Genomic DNA, 23,805 nt, shown 5'->3' with positions numbered 1-23,805 from the left:
AGCCAAAGTTTGGTTGTCATAAGATGTTCTCTGGTAATTTTTAAATACAACATTGAGTAATCTCATTGGGGGAGATCTTTGGATTTTAGATTCCAAATACAAATTAAGATTTTAATTTGAACAAGAAACCACATTGATGTGACCATGGCACCCTTTTTTCAGCCTGATTTTAAGGAGTACCTTTTAATATTCCAATTTCTTTATAATTTGGCCCTTTTGCACAGGTGATTCTATTAACGGAGAATTAAACATTTCAGGATTAGGACATGGAGGTGGAGGGAGCCATGAAGGCCATTCCTCCCATTTTTCCTTTCTTTCTGATCCTCTTAAGGAGCGGAGGGTGCAAGGGGAGGAGATTTATCCTCCTTGACCTCTCCTAAAACCTCTAGGAAATGAAATGCCGTGTTCCACAAGGGGAAACAATTTTGGGCAAGTTCTGATTAACTTTTTGGCAAACTTTTCAGATCTGATGTCTTTCTTTTTTAAAAACCAAATACACCTTTTTAAAGCCAAATCTACTTTTTTAAAGCCAAATCCTGCCCCGTTGGTTAGCCTGGTTGAGAAAACATCCCCAGTTTACTTACAGACCCGGGCTTCTGTAGCTGATCCTGGGCATTGCATGCGGTGGAATCCCCCTCACATTTTTTCGGTGAGTTTTCCACACCTTTTTGGTGAAAACGTCCTTTTCTCGCTCCAGTGAGACCTGCACTTCCAGATTACCCATCGGGCGCCAGATGTCCAGTGAGAATCCCTTCACGTTCTGTGTGGAGTAGGGTTCGGTATCTGAAAGAGGAGAAGCACAGCAAATGAGAGAAAAAGACACGAGATAATTTTGCAATATTGGGGGACCAGGCGGCAAGTCCCGAAGGACTTCCACCTTGCTCAGGCCGCTCCAATCTTTTATTGATCTGTAGTAGCCCTTAGGGTAAGGAGGTTTCAATGACACACAGATCAGCAGAAAATTTCCAGGAATAGACAAAGTATCTGATTAGCTCATCAATAGATTTACAGGAGAATCTGATTAACAATAATCAACAAGGATCTACATAAGTATCTAAGGAATTAAGGGAACTAAGGTGGGGATGCTTCAACTATTATTACCTAAATTAACTGAGTGGTTCCTAGATTAACTGGGTGGTGCACAGCCCTGACCTTTGCTAGGACTTTCAAGCCCTGACCTTTACTAGGACTTTCAAGGGCTACTAGCTTTTGGGGGGTCTCTGTCTAAACTCAGCTAGTGAAGACAATGAATGGACTCTGGCAGTGGGTAGTGCCATGGTTCATGTGATGAACAACAGTACTAATCAGCCCCATCCTGTAATGGCAGCCCAGGCCTGGGCGGTGTAGCTCTTTTTCCACATTTTTATCAAGAGAATAAATAAGGGATCAGTGATGGCCATTTTTGGATTTTATAAACCAGCAGTTTAGGGCCATGCCTGGTCATTCTTTTTACCAGGAGACATGATCATAACAACTAAAATCATCGCTGTGTCTGGCACAGGTGGAGGAGACTGCCTGTCCCAGAGCCCTGGACACTGAGTGAGGCTGAGTCAGGGCAGACTGGGCCCAGGACCCTGAAAACAGCAAAAGCACTCACTGGTGGGTGCAGTGCTGGGGACCTGGTGAGCCTGAAGAGGAGGCAAAGAATCAGGCCAAGGTGAACCCACGGTCCCTTCCACAGAGGCTTCACCTGGGCCCTGAGTGAGGAGGGTGAGCAGGAGCAGAGGCCAGGTCATCGTGGAGCTACACCAACAATGCTGCCTTCTGACACGCCAAGCCTAAGCCTGGCTCCACACACTTCTCTTATCCTCTCCCCTGCCTCAGAGGAGGGAGGGGCCTCCATGCAAATCTGCTTCCTTCTACTGTCTCAACACATTCCACTCCACACAGACCTGGAGTCTACATACACCTGCAATTCTGGAAAGAAGAGCTTTCCCAAGAATGAAGCTCTTGCCCTGGCTGGGTGGCTTAGTGGGTCACAGCATCATCCTGGTATGGCAAGGTTGGGTATTTGATGCCTGGCCAGTGCACATACAGGAATTCATAATGAGTGCTTAGGAAATCAGATCAAAACCTCCACGTCCTTCTCTCTCCTCCCCTCTCTCCCTAAATTCAATCAGTAAATGCTTTCAAAACAGTCAAACTCTTTCATATACTCCAAGTAAGGTCAGACAGAGCCCAGGACAGCATGCAGTAATGGAGCCAGTCAAGGGATACCTACCTTTTCTCTTCGGGGAGTCCTGGTGTCTCCTGGATGAGCTATCCCAGGACTTCCCTTTGTGTGGTGTGGGCAAAGGTAAAGACAGCTTGACTTAGGAAGGTTCGGGCACTCCATTTCCTGGGTGTCAATGGCAGAGCTGGGGACTGCATATTGCCCTCCACTCCTTCTTATTCCCCTTAGTGAGGATGGCTCCTCTGCATGGCTCCATCCTCTGTCTTTGCAGTGGTTTTATTCTGAAGCTGAGCCCTTGCATGAATTAGCTCTTTTAAGAGATGATGTATCAGGCACAACAGTTTGGGGAGCTCATGGGCTCGCAGGGAAGCAGCACTTCAAACTTCATCCCAGGACAGAATAAAGCCCAGCAAGTACCTTCCCCACATCCAGGCTCTTGTGCCCCTAGGGTCCTAAGACTATACATCCCCCTGGGGTCCCAAGACTGCATTCCTCAGGGAAGGCAGCTGAGGGGACAGGGGCGATTCCCAGATTACTTCCTTCCCATCTTCTGTCCTTTCCAGCTCAGTACCAGGTTCCTTGACCCCTTCTATTTCCCGGTGAGCCCATTACCCTTTGTCCATCAACATCCTCTAGACTGGAAGGTGTTGCCTGCCACACCAGGTGGCCCAGATGCTATTATCAGGGCTTATTAGTATGCCCCACCATAGACTAGGCACCATGGTGCTGCTTGTGAGGCAGCTCTTGGCTCAAGGCTGAGGACACATTACCTAAAAACACCGAATAGCAAGGTTGGATGAGAAACATGGTGCCAGGTGAAGACAGACTGACTTCTCAAATTGTGAGGAGAAAAATATTGCACAAAGAAGCAAAGGCTCTGTGGGATTGAGAAGACCCAGGGCCTTAGAATAGGAGAAGTCAAGTTGAGAGATGCGCTGGTTCCTGGTGGAGATTCCACGGAGAGTCTGTTTCCTGGCTCCTCCAGTTGCTAGGTCACCAGCATCCCATGGCTGTAGCAACATGACTCCAATCTCTGCTCTGTGGTCCCATCTCCTGCTCATCTTCTGTCCCCAACTCTGCCTGCACACATTGGTAATCCACTGTATTAGTCAGGGTTCTTCAGAGCAGCAGGATGATACGAGGACTTGGCTGGTGTGATTCCAAAGACTGAGAAACCCCAAGATCTGCAAGCTGCGGGGCCCAGGAAAGCTGTTGGTCTAATTTGGCCTGAGACTGAGGACCTGAGAACCGGAGGAGCTGATGGTTTAAGATCCAGTGTGAGGACAGAGGCCTGTGAGATGGGATGTGATGTCCCAACCCTACAGTGATTCATGAATATAGGGGTGAGTTCCTCCTTTTGTTCTAGTCAGGTTCTCAGTGCATTGATGCTGTGCACATAGGGAGGGTGATATCTTTTAAGGGTCCACCACTTCAAATGCTAATCTTCTCTTGAAACTAGCTCAGAGACATACCCAGAAATCATGTTTAGGTTGGGCTGCTCTCCTGTCCTGTGGGCTGTGAAACCAAGGCATACAATTAACAATCCCAGTCCCCATCTCAAAGCCTTCATCCCATCTGCCAACTCCCTTTTGCCTTATTAGGTAACATTCCCAGATCCCAGGGATTAATACCAGGATATCTTTGTGGCCTCATTACCTAGGCTCTGGAACCAGCCTTCCAGTCCTGCACAGTGACACACACACACACACACACACACACACACACACACGCACACACACATGGCTCTGAGAGGCTATTCTCAGGATGTTTTGCACAGTAGCACATGGAGGTGTTCCAGACACAGGAGCTACCCCAAACCAACTTTTAAACAGCGTTTAAATTGACCTGGCTGTCCTTTTCTTGAAATACTTTTAATATTAATGGAAACCTGAGAGTCTGTTCCCACTGCTTGGGACTGCACACAAAGTAAGGGAAGGACCTAGAAATATCCATCAGTATAACCTTGCTCACAGTCTAGCTTCTGTAGCCTTCACTAGTGCTTCCCATTGAAATATGCCTTGCCATAAACCAAAGAGGACATTTTCCTCCTACAATCAAAGACATTTTAGGACATCGCTTATGAATTCCCACACTAGTTCCCATGTGGTTCTTTGTTTAAGGAATTCCTTCCCGCCCATCACGGGCAGGAAGATGCTCTCCTTGTGGAGCCTGGGTGACATCCATTGGCACCTCTCAACTTTCTTTCCTTGTCTTCCTTGATGTCTAAGGAGGTACTGTGCCCAGCACCTACCTGGCATTACAGAATTGAAGGACAGGTGATCAGGGTGTGACTCCACCTGAGAGAGGAGAGGCTCCCCCTGGTCCCTGTGAGGCTCTGCTCCAGGAGGGGCAAGGAGATTCCTCAAGCTGGGACTGATGGCTATACTCTGAGTTTGGGAAAATACTGAAGGGAGAAGAACCGGGTACACAAGGCTCCAGAAGCAAAAGCCCAAGTTTGTTCAGAAGTTCCTCATAGACTCCACATTCATGACACCTGTGGGTGGATGAATTTCTTCATGCTTTCATCTAGGCAAATTGGGTGAATGCAGTTAGGAAGAAGTTGCTCACCAGACAAAGCCCCATGCTATCTTTTGATAGATGGGGCAAAGGAGCCAATTGGGAAATATTTCATCAAGATGGAAAGGACACTGTGCCAAGCTTGGTACGAGGACAGCGGGTAGGGCCTTGGGGAAGTCAGTTCTGTACAGTGCACAGGATTTGTCCCTCCAATTCTCCCCCAGCTCAGTCCTCGTGAAATATTGACTGATTGTTGTGTCAAAGAGACAGAGAGCCTAAAGGAAGTTCTCATCTGTGGTGTCTCTTGTGGTACGCTTCTTTTTCAAGGGGCCACCAAACTGGAGTAGGTTCCTCGTGTCCATGAGGAGAGGTGAGAGGAGTTCAGAGAGAACTCCAGCCATGGAGACATAAATGTCCCTGAACACAGGGAAACAGGAATTCAGTGAGCAGGGATCCTGGGAGCTCAGCCAGGTTTGCTCTCATTTCCCCCAGTTGCTTGAGGCACTGTGGTAAGTGCCAGAGATGGGATATAAAACAATGACATCAGCTCCCTTCCAGGCTGGAGCCAAGAGATGATCACAGAGGCTGGAGTGCCAAACCAGTAGCCAGGGGAATGGTCTGAGATCCCTGAAGGCTACAAACTGACAGGATCCATCAGGAGTTGAGAGGCAGTGCCCTTGCCTTATTGGTGCTAGGCCACCTCATTATAACCCGCACTCCTCCCCACCCAGTGTCACTGGCTCTTCTGGAGCTTCTGCTTCAGAGACCTGAATGCTGAGGGAGGTTGAGTCATGAAGAGAGAGTTCATGAACTTGAAAATGAAGACAAAGGCACAGGCAGATTGCAAGTCCAGGACCATGGCTCCAGTTGAGCCTCAATGAAATAACTGGTACCCAAGAAACAAACTATGCCTGTGCAGTGATCAAGGGTGGTGAGGAGCACAGGAACCCAGCCATGCTAGAGGCTCTCAGAGTGCCTCCTGAGCCCAGAGCTGGACAGGGCAGCCTACCCCTGGGGTTATTGGTCTCAGCAGGCTGTCCTGTGTTGGCGGTGGAGGTGGGAAGGTGTTCATGCCTATTCATTCAGAGGCCTTCTCTGAGCCTGGACTGTCTTCACTGTCCCACCTCACTTCAGACCCCTAAAGGTGGGACCTCAAAGAGTGTCCTGCCTCCTTGGGACCTGGCCAAGAGGGTGTGTCTGGTATATATGTTTAAAAATAAATCTGGGGGGGCTCCCCATGGAGACAAGGCACCTGAGCAGAGTTATTCAGGGCGAAGAGCTGAGACCACAGGACACAATAAGTGTGAGCCAAGGTTTGTTCCAAAGTTCCACAACTGTCTAAACCAGTGTTCTCAACATTCCTAATGCTGCGACCCTTTAATAAATTTCCTCATGTTGTGGTGACCCCCCACCATAAGATTATTTTCGTTGCTACTTCATAACTGTAAGTTTGCTACTGTTATGAATCGTAATGTACATATCTGATATACAGGATGTAGTTCCATTGTTCCTGACCCAAAGGTTGACAACAGCTGGTAAACAAACATTCATGATACCTGCGCATGATTCACTTTCTCATCTATGGGTGCAAATCAAATATTAGGAGCAGTTTAGGGAGCCTGGAGCCTCACCCCACACCCCCGACACACACCCCACTTGGAGGTTTGCAGAGCCCAGAGACCTCTGCTCAGCACAAAAATTAGTGAGCCCTGGACTGAGATTGGGGACACTGGGGCCCAAACAAAGGTTCCCTGCTGTGTCCCTAATTGTGGCTGCAGCTGCCACACAGCCAAACAGAGCTGCAGCATCTACCCTTGCAGTGTCTCCCCTTGACCAGTGCTTGCAACATCTCCCCTGGGACCAGTTTCACCAACAGCAGTCCCTCCCCACCCCTGGAAACAAGGTACTCAGCCTTGTAGTACGTCCTGTGCTGCACATAGCAGATGGTCAGGGCCTCCCTGTCCAGTACGGTAGCCACCAACCCCATGTGATGATTAAGCCCTTGAAATATATGCAGTGCACTTGAGGAGCTGAGTTTTTATTTTAATCTATCAAGGTAACATATATTTTGGTTATTGTTTAGAACACCTTGAGTGTGTCAATGAATCTATTTTATCAAATGCTAGGGAATGCAAATACAGACTCAGCATTCCTGATTTAAAAAGATACAATTTAGCACTCAATCCTTAGTGAGATGGCCTGTGAGAGACATCAAACTAAGAAGACTTTGTGCAAAACTTGAAGGTAAAATACCTCATTAACATTTTTTTCCTTTTTTTTTGTTGCTTAAAGTATTACAAAGAGTATTACATATGTCTAATTTTTTTCCCCCACCCTTGACAATCCCCTGGCCACCTCTACCCCCCAGTTTCTTATTTCCATTGGTTTTGCTTGTATGCATGCATACAAGTCCTTTATTTGTGGCTGGTTGGTTCTTCTAGGCCAGGCGAATAGACAAATTAACACACAGAGATTAACAGGAGAACATCAGGGGTTAGTACATGTGCAAGAAGGTTTCACATAGAATTGACGTAGCCATAAAATTACAAACACATTGAAGCAACATTGGGTATATGACATTTTTAAAGTTTTTAAAGCAAGTTTTTTATTGATATCAGAGAGGAAGGAGTGGGAAAGAGAGGTAGGAACATTAACGATGAGAGAGAATCATTGATCCTCAGCCTTCCTTGGGCACCACCCTGGGGATCCAGCCTGAAAACTGTCATGTGCCCTGATAGGAAAATGAATGCTGATGCCTGGCTCATAGGTCCATGCTCAACCACTGAGCCAGGCCGATTGGACTATGTAGTATATATTTTGAACAAAGGAGAAAGGGGGGAAGTTATTTTTCAGAAGTGAGAATGGGCAATTTGCAGGTAGTTGAGGAAGAACAGAACACACGTGTCAGGAAATTTAAGAAACCATGAGACACGGGTTATCTAGCCAACTGACACCAGTCTGAACCCTCTTAGCCAACGGTTAAGAAATAAAGGAAACCAAGTTTCTGCCACCCTGAAGCTTCTTTTGGGGATATTGATTTTCAGCTGTTTATTAAGTAGCCAAAGTGTCAGAGAGCACCTTTGGGCACCCCAGCACCCTCCTGGCCAAAAGAGAGAGAGGGAGAGACCTTCTTCAGACGGTTGTTGCCTTTGCCTGATTGGAGTGAAACATGGTAAACAAGAGGGCTTCAGCAGATGTCTATTAGCTAGATACCCCTCCTCCCCTGTCACCATCAATCAGGAGTGTGGGAGCGGTTCCCAGACATTGTTGGTCCCAGGAGGCAGGGTTATAAATTCCAGTGTCTGCTGTGTCCAGTGCTGGAATTGGTGGCATTTCAGCTCACCCAGCACACCTCGTAGGCCCACAGCTGGACAGGGCAGAGGCTGGGTCCAGGATGGCTGGGCCCAGGGCCTGGATAAGAGGGGGAAATGCAGAGGAGAAGAGGGGGATGACTCAGGTGAACCTGGAGGGGAGGGAGAGGCGTCAGTGCAGGCACCCACATGAACTTGCCTTGGGAACGGTCACGTGTGTCCTGAGGAGAAAGAAGGAAGTAGAGCCCAGGCCATGGGGGAGACCCCGCCAGGACAAATAATTGCCAAATGCATCTAGGAAAGAGGTGGGAGAGCTAGGCTGAATATCTAGTTCCAATCTACACTAATAAAAGAGAAACATGGTAATTGGCGTATGACCGCTACCCTTCCCATTTGCTAATCAGCGAGATATGCAAATTAACTGGCAGCCAACATGGCCGCCGGCAGCCAGGCAGTTGATGGGAACAGGGAGGCTTGCTTGCCCCAGCATGAGGATGCAAAGGTTCCCCATCTGCAGCTGGGGGGCTCTGAGCTCCTGAAGCAACAACTCCAAAAGATACAATGTTTTAATTATAGAGGCTAAAGGATGGCGGTTAATTTGCATACTCAGGCTGCAAGCTGCGCGAAGCCATACAGCCCTGAAGCAGCAGGGCAGAGAGGCCTCAGGGCCCCGGGAACAGTGGAGCAGACAGGCCTCCTGGCCGGGGATAAGTGGAGCCAAGAGGCGTCAGGACCCCGGGATCAGCGGAGCTGAGAGGCCTCAGGACCCCGGGATCAGCGGAGCCCCGAGGCCCCAGGACCCGGGGATCAGCGGAGCTGAGAGGCCTCAGGACCCGGGGATCAGCAGAGCCGAAAGGCCTCAGGACCCGGGGATCAGTGGAGCTGAGAGGCCTCAGGACCCGGGGATAAGTGGAGCTGAGAGGCCTCAGGACCCGGGGATCAGCGGAGCCGAGAGGCCTCCCGACACCAGGATCAGCGGAACCGAGAGGCCTCCCGGCCCAGGGATCAGCGGAGCCGAGAGGTCTCAGGACCCCGGGATCAGCGGAGCAAGAGGCTTCAGGACCCAGGGATCAGTGGAGCCGAGAGGCCTCCCTGTACAGGTTATCAGTGGAGGTGAGAGGCCTCCCTGCGCCTGGGATTAGCAGAGCCAATAGGCCTCCCTGTCCAGGTTATCAGCTGAGCTGATAGACCTACCGGCCCCTGGGATTAGCTGAGCTGAGAGGCCTCCCTGTCCAGGTTATCAGCGGAGCTGAGAGGCCTCCCGGCCCCTGGGATCAGCGGAGCCACGAGGCCTCAGGACCCCAGGATCAGCGGAGCGAGAGGGGTCCTGGCCCCGGGGTCAGCGGAGCAAGGAGACCTCCCGGCACGGGGATCAGCGTGACAGGGGGAGCGACCAAACCCCTGATCACCCTGCAGCTCTGTGCATGACAGGGGGCGGCGCCCCAACTCCCCAATAGGCCCTGCTCTGTGCATGACAGGAGGCGGCACCCCAACTCCCCAGTCGGCCCTGCTCTGAGCCTGACCAGGGGCTGCACCTAGGGATTGGGCCTGCCCTCTGCCACCCGGGAGCAGGCCTAAGCCAGCAGGTCATTATCTCCCGAGGGGTCCCAGACTGCAGGAGGGCACAGGCCGGACTGAGGGATCCCCCTCAACCCTAAGTGCACAAATTTTTGTGCACCGGGCCTCTAGTATAAAATAATAGAGTTGGTTCTTGTTTGTTTGTTTGTTTGTTTCTGCTTTTTATCTGCTCTGCTCTAGGTGACAATCCCAGATCCACTGGGGCTGAGAGCAGTCGCCTCATTTGTCCACATTCTTCCATCTATGTAGCTGGAAACCTTAAACTCTGCTAGTTCATAGGCATGGGGAACATCTGGAGGAATGGCAGGGTAGGGACACAAAAGAAGCCAGCCTCACCACCCTGCTGTAACGCTCCGCCCCCACGACCTCCCCACAGCCTATGGTGAAGAGATGCAGGCTCACCTGCATGACAGGGACACAGTGTCCTCTGCCCACTCTCCCTCTCAGATAAGGTCTCACAGTTTGCAGAGTCTGAATATTCCCCAAGTCTGAGTGAGGAAGAGAAAGGCAGCACAATGTGTCTGAGGCTGCCTGTCACCACTTGAGCCAAGTTAAGCAGAGAGAGGGTTGAACCACACAATGAGCGTTTATCCAAGGATGCGGTCAGTATGGGGAGAGCAGTCGCTCACCCTGGAAATTCGGCTCTCAGCCTCTTGGGGAGAAGATAGCTACCTGTAGCTGCCAGCTGCAAGTGTCACATGCAAAGGGGAGGGGAGGGCCTACTATCTGCCCTTCAGGAGCTCAAAGGCTGACCACAAGGTGGCTAATCTTCCAAGACTTTAAGAACAGCTCAGCCCCTTCATGGGATGAGATTGGAATGGTCAGGCTTCCTGAGGAAGACCCCAGGAGGGGGACAGGGTGCGGCAAAGCTGCCAAATCAAAGCCTGTCCTGTGTCTGGTCTCTTCGCAAAATGCAGTTCTTTTCTGAGTAATGGGCCATGGAGGCAGCCTGTTTTCAGTAGAGCCTGTTTCATCCTCCAGTGTCCCAGGGCCTCGTATTTATAGTTTGTAAGTAATGATTAAACAACTGCGGCTCTATTCTTATTACAAGCCCTTCCTCACTAAGAGAAGCTGATTTCCAAGGACGCCCAGGAGATGCCTCAGGCCAGCTTGGGTGACAGGGCTGGGCCTCAGCTTTGCTCTTCCCCTCTCCCTCTCTCCTCACAAGCCTGGCTTTTGTCTCCTAAAGAGACTATGGAAAAGCAGGCAGCAAACCCTGCCAGACTGAGCATGCCAGGCCCCCTGTGCCCCCTGGAGGCACCACCTGAGAGGAGAAACCTGGGTTAAGGTTCAGCTAAGGGGCAGCTCTGCCAGAGCCTGAGCACCAGGCTGTGGCTGGTGCCTCCCCACCTCTCCTCACCTTTGTTGGCCTTCTCCTCCTCAGGAGCCTCCTGCCCACTCCTTCTGCTTTCAGGCCCAGGTGTGACTTTGCCAAAGGGATTTGTTGGTGAGAGGAGAACCCCTTCCTGAGGGGGGAGGAAGGCAGGGAGGCTGCCATCACCTGAAGGCTTAGGGGAGGTGAGCAGAGCAAAGGCTGGATTCCAGGCTTGTCAAAGAGCTCTGATGACCCAAACCCCAGGGGTAGACTGAGGAGGGCACGTGTGGAGAGAGACAATGTAATTGCATCTGGCCAGCTCTCCTCTGCCCCGGGGGTTACTAAAATGTCCCCATCCAGACAGTAGGGACAGTGGGCTAGCCCAGGGCAGGGCGCTCTTTTCTAGACAGAGGGCTGCGGTGGGGTGGGAGTGGGGCGCCAAGCCTGGCCCAGGGAACAAGGTAGGTAAGTGGCAGCCACAACCACAGTGGGAAAGGGGTCCCCAGAAACACAGACCAGGGGTGGCGAGTGGGAGGTAAGCTGGGGGTCTCGGCCACCTGTTTCTCCCTCCACTTCCGCGACCGTCCCCACCCTCATGCCTGGAAGCACAGGGTCCCCCTGACAGTCCCAAACCCTCTGCCACCCCTTGCAGCCTGGTGGGTGTGGCACAGGCGCCCCTGTCCCCACCTTCTCTGGGCCTGTTCAAACACGCCACCCCTCCTGCCCCCTGATCTTGGTTTGTTCCTGATCTCGTGATCCCGCGAGATTTCGCCCTGGCAGGAACCAGGGCGCAGTCCCAGGAAGCTTGCCAGGCGCAGCCCCCCACCTCTTCCTTCCCGCCAGCCTCCCTGCTGTACAGGAGTCCATGTGGTGAGGAGCACGGCCTGTGGAAAAGGTAAGCGCACACTCTGGGTTCTTGCTGTCTCCAGGGATGAACATGCTGTCTCCAGGGGTGAACTTGCTCTAGTCACTGGCAACGCGCAGCCCCTCCCCAGTCGGCTTTTTCCATCTGGAAATGAGTTCCCACCTGGTTGGAGTGAATGCCTGAGGTCCAAACCTGGCTCGCTGGCGTGAGGCCTTCAGCTTGCTGCGCAGGAGTGGGAGCTCGCTGAGGGGACTTACACACAACAATTCATGGAACTCTGGCGTCGGCCTTTATTGTGTGACCTCAGCTGGCCGAGTTTGCAGTTGACCAAGGGGGCCCCCACAGGCCCCGGCGCCAACTCCCCGGGGATCTGGGTCCTCAAGTCTGTGGGCTCTCAGGCCAGCCCAGCCCTGCTCAGGGCGTGGGGGACAGAGAGGGGGCCGAAAAGAGGCTGCTGGACGGTCGGAAGTGTCCGGGAGGGAGAGGTCGCTTTCCGCAGAGCACCAGGGCCGTCACTCATCATTGTCCTCTGGTTCAGCTGGTGAGAAAGCGCTGGTCAGGCTTGGAGATAAGAGGTGACTTCCACTGAGAGCGGCAGAGCCCTCTCCTGGTGTGAGTGTGCGGGTGCCTGAGTGTGCGTGAGTGTGAGTGTGTGAATTCTCACCTGATGATATGTTCCTGGGTTCCTTTTCATTCCTATTACTGATTAAGGTATTACATATGTGTTCTTATCCCCCACTGCCCCCACACCCCCACCCCACCCCGCAAGCATGCCCTCACGCTCACCCCCTGGTGTCTGCGTCCATTGGCTAGGCTTATAGGCATGCATACAAGTCCTTTGGTTGATCTCTCCCCCTTAGCCCCACCCTCCCCTACCTTCCCTCTGAGGGTGATGGTCTGATCCATGCTTCTCTGTCTCTGGATCTGTTTTTGTTCATTGGTTTATGTTGTTCATTATAATCCACAGATGAGTGAGGTCATGTGATATTTCTCTTTCTCGGACTCACTGACTGACTAGCTTTGCTTAGCATAATGCTGTCCAGCTCCATCCATGCTGTTGCAGATGGTCAGTGCCCCTTCCTTTTTTGTGGCAGCATACTATGCCAGTGTGTAGATGTACCACGGCTTTTTAACCCACTCATCTGCTGACCAGCACTTAGGCTGTTTCCAAACCTTAGCTATTGTAAATTGTGCTGCAGTGAACATAGAGGTACATGTATCCTTTCAGATTGGTAATTCTAGGTTCCTGGGATATATTCCCAGAAGTGGGATCACTGGGTCAAATGGGAGTTCCGTTTTTAGTTTTTTGAGGAAACTCCATACTCTTCTCCATAGTGGCTGCACCAGTCTGCATTCACACCAGCAGTGAAGGAGGGTTCCTTTTTCTCCCCATCCTCACCAGCACTCGCCCTTTGTTGATTTGTTGGTGATAGCCATTCTGACAGCTGTGAGGTAGTACCTCCTTGTCCTTTTGATTTGCATCTCTTGGGTGATCAGTGACTCTGAGCATGTTTTAATGTGTCTCTTGGCCTTCCTTTTGTCCTCTCTGGAAAAGTATCTATTTAGGTCCGTTGCCCATTTTTGTGATTGGGTTGTTTATCTTCCTTTTGTTAAGTTGTATGAGTTCCCTGTAAATGTTGGAGATGAAACCCTTATCAGAGAGAACATTGGCAAATATGTTCTCCCATGCAGTGGGCTTTGTTGTTGTCTTGTTGATGGTTTCTTTTGCTATGAAGAAGCCTTTTATTTTGATGTCGTCCCATTTGTTTACTTTAACTTTATTTTCCATTCCCCCAGGAGCTGCGTTGGTGAAGAGATTGCTTCAGCATATATCTGAGACTCTGCTGCCTATGGATTCCTCTATATATTTTTCTGGTTTCCAGCTTTCTGTTTAAGTCATTATCCATTTTGACCTTATTATTGTGCATGGTGAAAGTTGGTGGCCTAGTTTCATTTTCTGCATGTGTCTGACCAAATTTCCCAGCACCATTTATTGAAGAGACTGTCTTAACTCCATTGTATGTTTTGGCCTCCTTTGTCAAATATTAATTGAGCTTATTGGTTTGGATTGGTTTCTGGGTTCTCTGTTTTATTGCATTGGCCTATATGTCTATTCTTGTGCCAGTGTCAGGCAGTTTTGAGAACAGTGGCTTTGTAAAACAGCTTGATATCTGGTACTGAGATCCCTCCTACTTTGTTCTTCTTTCTCAGGATCGCTGCAGCTCTTTGGGGTTTGTTTGTTTTTTAAATATATTTTATTGATTTTTTACAGAGAGTAAAGGAGAGGGATAGAGAGTTAGAAACATCAATGAGAGAGAAACATAGATCAGCCTCCTCCTGCACACCCCCTACTTGATATGTGCCCCCAACCAAGGTACATGCCCTTGATCGGAATCGAACCAGGCACCTTTCAGTCCAGAGGCCGACGCTCTATCCACTGAGCCAAACCTGTTTGGGCTCAGGGTCTTTTTTTCATTACAGATGGATTTTTGGAGAGTTCATTCTAGGTCTGTGAAATATGCTGTTGGTGTTTTAATGCGGAGTGCATTGAACGTATAGATTGCTTTGGGTAGTATAGCCATTTTAATTAGGTAGTTTCTACCAATCCATGAACAAGGTATGTCCTTCCATCTGTTTATGTCTTCCTCTATCTCTTTTTTCAACATCTTCTAGTTTTCTGAGTGTAGGTCTTTTACCTCCTTAGCAAAATTTATTCCTAGGTGTCTTAATTTTTTTGGTGGGATGATACATAGGATCCTTTTTTCAATCTCCTTTTCTGTAAGTTCACTATTGGTGTGTAAAAATGCTTTATATTTCTTGGCGTTAATTTTGTAGTCTGCTACATTGCCAAATTCATTTACTAAGTTTATTAAATTTTTGAAGGAGTGTTTGTGGTTTTCTATGTACAGTATCATGTCATCTGAAAATAATGACAATTTACTTCTTCTTTTCCAATTTGGGAACCATTTATTTCTTTTTCTTGTGTGCTCTCACTGACTAGGACTTCCAGTACTGTGTTGAACAGGCATGATGAAAATGGGCGTCCCTGTCTTGTTCCTGTCCTAGAGGGAAATGGTTTTTGTTTTGCACTTTGAGTATGTTGTTGGCTGTATGTTTGTCATATAAGGCTTTTATTATGTGGAAGGATGATTCTGCTATTCCTACTTTGCTGAGTGTTTTTATCAGAAAAGGCTGTTGCACTTGGTCACATGCCTTTTCTGCACCAATTGATATGATTGTGTGGTTTTTCTCCCTCAAATAGTTTATGTGATGTTTCACGTTCATTGATTTGCTGATTTTGTACCATCCTTGCATCCCTGGAATAAATCCCACTTGGTCATGGTGTATGATCTTTCTAATGCAATGCTGAATCCAGTTTGCTGAATTTAGTTGAGGATTGCAGCATTAATGTTCATCTGGAATATTGGCCTGTAAGTCACTTTCTTTGTAGTGTCTTTTTCTGGCTATGCGATTATGGTAATGCTGGCTTCTTAAAAAGAGCTTGGAAGTATGCCATCCTCTTGAAATATTTGAAATAGTGTGAGAAAGTTTGGTTTTCCTTCTTCTTTGAATGTTTGGTAAAACTCCCCTGTGAAGCCATCTGGTCCAGAGCTTTTGTTTTTTGGAAGCTTTTTGATTACTGTGTCAATTTTATCAGTATTTATCGGTCTGTTCAGGATTTTTGCTTCTTCCTGATTGAGTTTAGAAAGCTTGTCTTTTTGTAGGAATGTGTCCATTTTATTGAGCTTGTCCAGTTTGTTGTAGTAGAGTTGTTCATTGTAATTTTTTACAATTCTTTGTATATCTGTGGGGTCGTTTGTTACATCACATCTCTCATTTCTGTTTTTGTTTATTTGGGTGCTCTCTCTTAATTTCTTGCTGAGCCTGACTAGAAGTTCATCAATGTTGTTTATTCTTTCCAAGAACCAGCTCTTGGTTTCATTGATCTTTTGTATTATTTTTTTTTTCATCCCTACGTCATTTATTTCTGTTCTGACCTTACCTTTATTATCTCTTTCTTTTTGTGTACTGTGGGCTTTTTTCTCTAATGGAGAGGCACTCTGAAGCCCAGGACAAAACAGCTTTTATTTACTTGAATACACATTTGTCCTTTAGCAAAGCAAACAGGCATATCAATGGTAAAGTTTGGTAAACAATAGAAGAATTTTCATGTTAGGAGGTTGCCTTCAGCCATTTTTCCCACAACAGGGTAACAAAATGCTGATTTTCTGCCATGCTGAACATCAAAGTCCATTCGCCTTCTGTGGGACTTCTCCCATTGATATGTTAACTACTTTTGGTCTTTACCCCATCATTTCCCCCTTTTTGTTTTCTTAAGTAATTTAGAAAGGTGTATGCCATCTTCTGGGCTCAGATTCTTTTAAGACTTGTGATTCTGCTTCTTCAGACTGGAAGAAAACATAGAAGAACAAGAAAGAGAGACAACATTGGTTATTCTAAAAAGCAAATGTAAGGAGATTCAATGAAAAGGATTGAGCTCTTTCATGTCCTTTTAAATATCGTTTTCAGGTATTTAAGGAATTTGTCCATAGTAGGCTTCTTTTTGGGCTATCAGTTCTTTATGGGTCCCTTTCCAGTCACTGTTCCCTTGTGACATGACAGCAATGATGTTCGAGTTCTGGATGGTGGGCAAACGGTGAGAAATGACAATGCAGGTCTGACCTCTTTTGGCTTTGTCAAGAGCCACCGGCACATAGGCACAGCTGATGACTGCTAGCGTGGCAAGGCGTGGTCACCATCCCCCATCTCTAGATGTTTCTCCTCTGTCTCCTCAGCATGTTGTTTGGGGCACTGCTATCTGTAGTTGGAGTACTCTGGTCAGTTCCTCTCTCAGATTCATGTTGCAGGAATCCACACAGGCTTGGAGGAGTTTTCTGGAAATACACAAGCATATCCTTGACCAAAGATTAATAAAGGGACCCTTCCTTAAACCAGACTCGGTACCTTTCCATTTAACCAGACCATTTTGCTTTGGCTTATTCTGACACCAGTGTAATTCTATGGGTGTCTTGCCATCAGCATTACAAGGGTAAAATTTAAAGTAATTAAGGCTTGGTGTGGTCTACTTACAAGAGATGTCTTCACTATTCCACCACTTTTGTTTTCCAAGTTGGGATTTTAGAGCCCTTGTAGTAGATGTAACATGCAAGGAGGGCATTTCTTCATAATCTGTTTTGCCGGCTGTACAATATTTTGGCAGGCTGATGTAAAAGCTTGTGAAATTCTGTGACTTGTTTACTAAAATAACTAACTGACAGGCATATTCATTTCCTTTTGTTAAAGGACCAGGACTTGTTCAAATAGTATAGAAAGGCTTCGGTCACTGAGCCATTGAAATTGAGTAGTTGCAGTTCTGTTTACCAAGCCAGCAGCATAAGCAGATAAAGAGAGAATATGAAGAGGCTTTTGGAAATCCTGCAAGTCAGCCTTGGTCGTTTCTAATTCGATTCTTTGCACAGAAGTATGACTGGTCTGCATGACTTGGTCTGAATTCATTGCAGTATAAGCAGCTTTACCATGGGATGAACTATCAGTAAAAACAGTGACTTCTCCAGGAATAGGTTTCTGCCTATTCCAACTATGTTCCCCTGAATATTCTTTTATTTCCATTTGCTAATTTAAATCAGTCTAAAACAAGGCTTATTTCCTATCTTCCTTTCTCATTGGGTGGGGACAGTGAATGACACTAATTGGATTTCTGCTATCAGTCTTTGAGTATATTGACATAATATTTTTTTTAGGAAAGCATAATGCAAATTGTTTTCTTTTTGAGGCCTGATACATTTATTTTTATATGCAGTTTTCTAGACATTTGAAGGGAATCTCCTTCCGTTTCTTCTTCCAGAGAAATTTCTAGGGCACAGTTATGGAGTTTCTTTTAAAAGCCTTTTTCTTTCTTTTAAATAGTGCTACAAACTTGGTTTCTTTTCGGAAATACCAATTGGAGAGAGATATGCTGGCCAATGCTGTAATGCATACAGATTAAGTAAAACTATCTTTTTACTTATCGTGTCTTATTAATGGTGAGATTTAATGCTTGAATGAGTTTTTTTGTGGGTTTTTTTTTTAAGATATTTTTATTGATTTTTAACAGAGAGGAAGGGAGAGCGATAGAGAGTTAGAAACATCAATGAGAGAGAAACATCAATCAGCTGCCTCCTGCACAGTCCCCACTGGGTATGTCCCCGCAACCAAGGTACATGCCCTTGACAGTCTTCTTTTTTTGCTCTGGTGAGACTTCTTCTCCAGATGTCCCACATTGGTCGCCAGAATGTTGCAACCTTTTGCTGCAATGATTCAGGATCTGAGAAAGGAGCTGCACAAAATGAATACACTAGACAACAACTATAAATTTAGAAGGCATTGGGGAGCCAGGCGGAGACCTTTTTCTCTTGGGGAGAGGCTCTCTGAAATGCAGCACCCATCAGCTTTCATTTACTTGGCTGTAGGTTTCTCATATATGCCCTTTAGCAAAGAAGACAGGCATATCAGTAGTAAAGTTTAATCATCAGGTTAGCAAGATTGCCTTCAGCCATTTTGCCAACAGCCGTGTAATATAATGCTGATTTTCAGCCCTGCTGAATATCAAAGTTCATGTCAAAGTTCATTAGCCCTCCATACATAAATAAACACACACACACACACACACACACACACACACACACACACACACACACATATACATACACACACACACATACTACTGTTGGTCTTTGCCTCAAGCACTTTACTCTGAGGTTTGACAGTGTGATCAATGCTTCTTTGTGTCTGGATGTCTTGTTGTTCATCAGCTAATGTTGTTCATTATATTCCACAAATGAGTGAGATAATGTGATATTTATCGTCCTCTGACTGGCTTAATTTGCTTAGTGTAATGCTCTCCAAGTCCATCCATGCTGTTTCAAATTATAAGAGTTCATTCTTTGTTACAGCAGTAGAGTATTCCATTGTATAGATGTTCCACAGTTTATTCATCCGTGCATCTGCTAATGGGCATTTAGACTGTTTCCAAATCTTAGCTATTGTAAATTGGGCTGGTATGAACATACAGTTGCATATATCTTTCCTGATTGGCCTTTCTCATTTCTTGGGATATATACCTAGAAGAGAGAACACTGGGTCAAAGGGGAGCTCCATTTTTAATTTTTTAAGAAATCTCTATATGGTTTTCCAAAGTGGTTGCAGCAGTCTGCATTTCCACCAGCAGTGCACAAGGGTTGCTTTTTCTCTGCATCCTCACCAGCACTTGTGGTTTGTTGATTTTTTTCTGACAGCTATTCTGACAGGTGTGGATGGTACCTCATTGACATTTTGATTTGCATCTCTTGGACTGTTCGTGCCTTTGAGCATTTTTCGTATGTCTCTTGGCCTTTTATAGGTCTCCTTTTAAAAAGTGTTAATTTAGGTCCTTTGCCCATGTTTTGATTGGATTGTTTATCTTCCTATTGTTAATTTTTTGAGTTCCCTGAAAACTTTGGAGATTCAACACTTATCCGAGATACCATTGGCAAATATGTTCTCCCTATGCAGTGGGCTTTCTGGTTGTTTTCTTCAGGATTTTGTTTGCTGTGCAGGTTTTTATTTTGACGTAGTCCACTTGTTTATTTTCCCCTCTGTGTGCATTGCCTTTGGAGCTGTATCAATAAAGATACTGCGAAGACATATCTGATATATTGCTACATAGGCAATCTTATAAGTTTTTTTTTATAGATTCTCATCTGATGTTTAAGTAGATCCATTCTGAGTTCATTTTTGTGAATGGTGTAAGTTGGAGGTCTAGTTTCATTATTTTGCATGTATCTTTCTAATTTTCCTAACATTTATTGAAGAGACTGTCTTGACTCCATTGTATGCTCTTTCCTCCTTTGTAAATTAATAATAGAGCCTAATGACTTGGGTCCACTTCTGGGTTCTCTGTTCTGTTTCAGTGGAGTATATGTCTTTTCTAGTGGCAGTAGCAGGCAGTTTTGAGAATGGTGGCTTTATAATATAGCTTAATATCTGGTATTGTGAGCCCGCCAACTTTTTTCTTCTTCCTGAGGATTGCTCAGACTATTTTTACTCCATTTGAATTTTTTCGAGGATTTTTTTGTGTCTGTGAAATATTCTGTTGGTATATTAATGGAGATTACAATAAATCTATAGATTGCTTTGGGTAGTATGGACATGTTAATGAAGTTAAGGCTACCAACCCATCAACATGGTATATGAATCCATTGGTTGATATCTTTATCTCCATTTCAATGTCCTGTAGTTTTCCAAGTGCAGTTCTTTTACTTTCTTTATGAATCAATAAAAATGTACAGTTTTTAATTATAAACCTTGTTTTCTATCAAAATTACTTCTTGCGTGAATTGTGGGACACCCTTTACTTAGGCGACTCCGGTGAAAGGGCCATTTGACCCACAAAGGGGTCACAACCCACAGGTTGAGAACCGCTATTCTAAAATGTCAATTAAATCTAATGGATCCAGTGTGTCCTTTAGAGGCTCTGCATCCTTGTTATTTTTTCATATGGAAGATCTATCCAGTGATGTCAGAGGGGTGATAAAAGTCCCTTACTGTGACTATCCTTTTGTCACACTCTCTGTTAAAGTCTTCTAGAATTTTTGTTTGTTTTGATTTTTTGTTTATTTGTTTGTTTGAGATATATATATTGAGGTGCTCCTATGTTGGCTGAATATATGATTACTAGGGTTATATCGTCTTGTTGGTTGGTCCCTTTAGTATCATGTAGTGACCTTTATGTTTCTTGTGATGGCCTTTATTTTAAAGTCTATTTTTTCTGTTATGCGTATTGTTACTTAGGCCTTTTTTTTCTTTTCCATTTGCATGGAAATTTTTCCCATTCCTTCACTCTCATCCTGTGTGTGTCTTTTGTTTTGAGATGGTGCTCCTGTAGACAGCATATACTTGCATCATGTTTCTGTATCCATTTGGCTCCACTACACCTTTAGATTGGAGCATTGACCTATTTACATTTAGGGTTATTATTCATAGGTATTTATTTATTTCTTTCCATTTCGTTTCTGTGTGGCTAAGTTTCTGTCTCTGTTTCTCCTTCTCATTACAGCAATCTCTGTAGCATTTCTTGTAAAGCTGGCTTGGAGATGATGTACTCCTTCAGCCTTTTTCTGTCTAGGAAGCTCTGTATTTGACCGTCTATTTTGAATGAAAGAATTGCCAGATATAGTAATCTTGGTCTCAGATCCTTGCTTTCCATTAACTTGAGTACTTCATGCCATCTTCTTCTGGCCTGTAGAGTTTCTGATGAGAGATCAGGAGTCAGCCTAATGGGAACTCCTTCATAGCTAACAGTTTTCTTTTATCTTACTGCCTTGAAGATTCTCTCTTTGTCTTTAATTTTTGGCATTTTAATTATGATGTGTCTGATCACGGGTTTGTTAGGGTACTTCTTCTTTGGGATTCTCTTTGGCTCTTGATCTTGTGTGGGATTTTCCTTTACCAGGTTAGGTAAGTGTTCTGCCATTGTTTCTTCAAAGACCTTCTCTATGCCTTTCTCCCCTCCTGCCTCTTTTGGCACACTGGCTATTCTAATACTGTTATGTAAGTGGCCCTCCTGTTTGTTTGTTTGTTTGTTTTAAATTTTAATTTTTCTGTCTTTTTTTTATTGGGTGATATTTTTAACTCTGTTCTAAATCAGTGATTGGATCCTCAGCGTTCCCTAATATCTGCCTATTCCTTCTAATGTGTTCTTTATTTGTATTATGTCATTTTATATCTTCTTTTCGTAGTCACTATATCTTTTTATATGCTGTTGAGCTCTTTTACCTTCATAACTCTGAAGTCAGATTCAGATAAATGTCTTCTCTGTGCTTCATCTCTCTCAATATCTGGAGAATTCTCCAGTTCTCTCATTAGAGGATTGTTTATTTATTTCCTCTTTCTGGCTTTCTGTGTGGGTTTGTGGTGACAAGTTAGGTAGACCTGTCTGCCTATCAGTCTCTAGTGCAGAATATTGTTAAAGGATGTTTCTGACTAAGTAGGTCAGGCAAAGACTCAAAGCCTCCAGAGACCTCCTCTGTCTATAGACTGATAGGATTCCAACTTAACTTGCCTCCAAGGCAATGGTCCTCAGGTTATAGCAAGTGTTTGTTTCAACAGGGTGGGGCAGTTGCTTCTGTGTGTAGGTTTATTGTTATTTATAATCTCTTAAGTGTCCTCAGGGCAAGGTGTTTCCCAGTAGTGTGTGTTAATTGCCTCTTTTCCAGGAAAGGCAAATGTCTGCATGGGAAAGATTTTCTCTGCTGCCTGAGGAAATGACTCCTCCCAGGAAACTTGAAGTGTCTGTCTTCTGTGCTGGAACCCTTGACTCCGCAGTTCTGGCTTTTTCCTTCACAGCTCCAGTCCACTTCACCCTCCCTTTGCCAGGGCACAAGCTGTGTGGCTCCACAGGGAAATTTGTGCGCTGGCTCTTTAAGAGGATACCTGAATTTCTAGCTGTCTCTCCCTGGCAGACAGTGCCCTGCTGCTATTCACATCCACAGGTTATATGGGTACCCTCCTCAGTTCTGGTGCTCTCTGCTAGGAGGCCCAGCTTGGGGATTAGACCCAGAGTTCTCAGTGGCAGTCCTCCACAGCTGAGATATCTCTCCGAGACTTCAGTTGCTGTCTGTGGGTGTCAGGCCCGCCCCTTCAAGCCTCCTCTCCTCCTACCAGTGTCTAAGTGGCCTCCACCTTCAGTCCTCTGGTTTCAGGGTTCTCTCCTGTGAGTTTTCCATTGATTATTCAGGAAGTTGTTCTGTATTTTAGTTGGAATATCAGTTTGTTCCTGGGAGCATGTCCCTGTAGCATCCACTTATTCTGCCACCATTCTTTTAAATATATTTTTATTTATCTCAGAGAGAAACAGAGAGCAAGTGAGAGTTAGAAACATCAGTCATGAGAGCGATTCATTGAGCAGCTCCCTCCTGCAAGCCCCAGACTGGAGATTGAGCCCACACTCAGGCAAGTGCCCTTGACCTGAATCGAAACTGGGGCCCTTCAGTATGAAGGTCGGTGATCTGTCCACTGTTCCCAACTGGCTAGGGTTCTGCCACCTTTTTCAATCTTCTTCAGAATCCCTCTGCATTGTAAAGTCCCTGCTAACATTCTTGTCCAATACGCTCCTTTTCATGTGGTTTCAGGATGGAGTTGTGCATGAAGGCCCTAATGTCCTGTGAGTGCACATTCTGATCAATAGCACCGTCAGGAAATGTGCACTGAGGCATGCTCAGTAGGCGTATAGTAACAGAAACCTGCCATGTATCTTACTGTTTCTGTTTCTGTTTGGATCATGATGGAGCTCAACTAAGGCTCTTGTTTCAAGTAGGGGTAGGCAGGATATACTCTTCATTTCAACCCATGTTCTTCTGAGAAAATTTGGTAGTCATGCCCTACTCTAATATGTATTAGGCCATTCAATTATAAGGCCAGATCTTTTTGTAAGGACAAGGCATTTATTTTTATTGAGTGAAAATTCTAATTAACACATTAATATATAAAGATATAATTTGTACTTCCAACAATCATATACGTATTGAAGAAATATGGAGACCAAATAACTACATCTTAATCAATAGGATACAAGTACAGTAGTTCCTCGCGTTACATTGTTGACGCGTTCCTGCAGTGGGATGTAATGCAATATTCGCGGAAGTCAGAACCCACCTACATAAGCACATATGTCACTCACATGGAGCACACATACACAGCAGTAATGGTGTGCAACAGTAAAAAAAAAATTAGAAGAAAGATAACAATTGCTGACCTTTCTTGTGGTAAATGAATAATAAGAAAATATAAAGCACATATGTACATACGTAGAAATATCAAACTTTTTTTTTTAATAAATAAATGGGGAATGGCAACGTAACCACAAAACTTATGTACTTCGAGACCAACGTAACCCAAGGAATGTCTGAATTATCACAACAGGCTGAAAAGTGATCAGTGTGGTTTCAGATGGCCTGTTTTTAATGAAAAGTAGGGTGTAAAGGGACACTTGAAAGAGTCAGGCATTGAA

The sequence above is a fragment of the Myotis nattereri genome (genome assembly GCF_964212035.1).
Source record: "Myotis nattereri genome assembly, chromosome: Y".
Taxonomy (NCBI): Eukaryota; Metazoa; Chordata; class Mammalia; order Chiroptera; family Vespertilionidae; genus Myotis; species Myotis nattereri.
Note: the sequence above shows the minus strand (reverse complement) of the source record.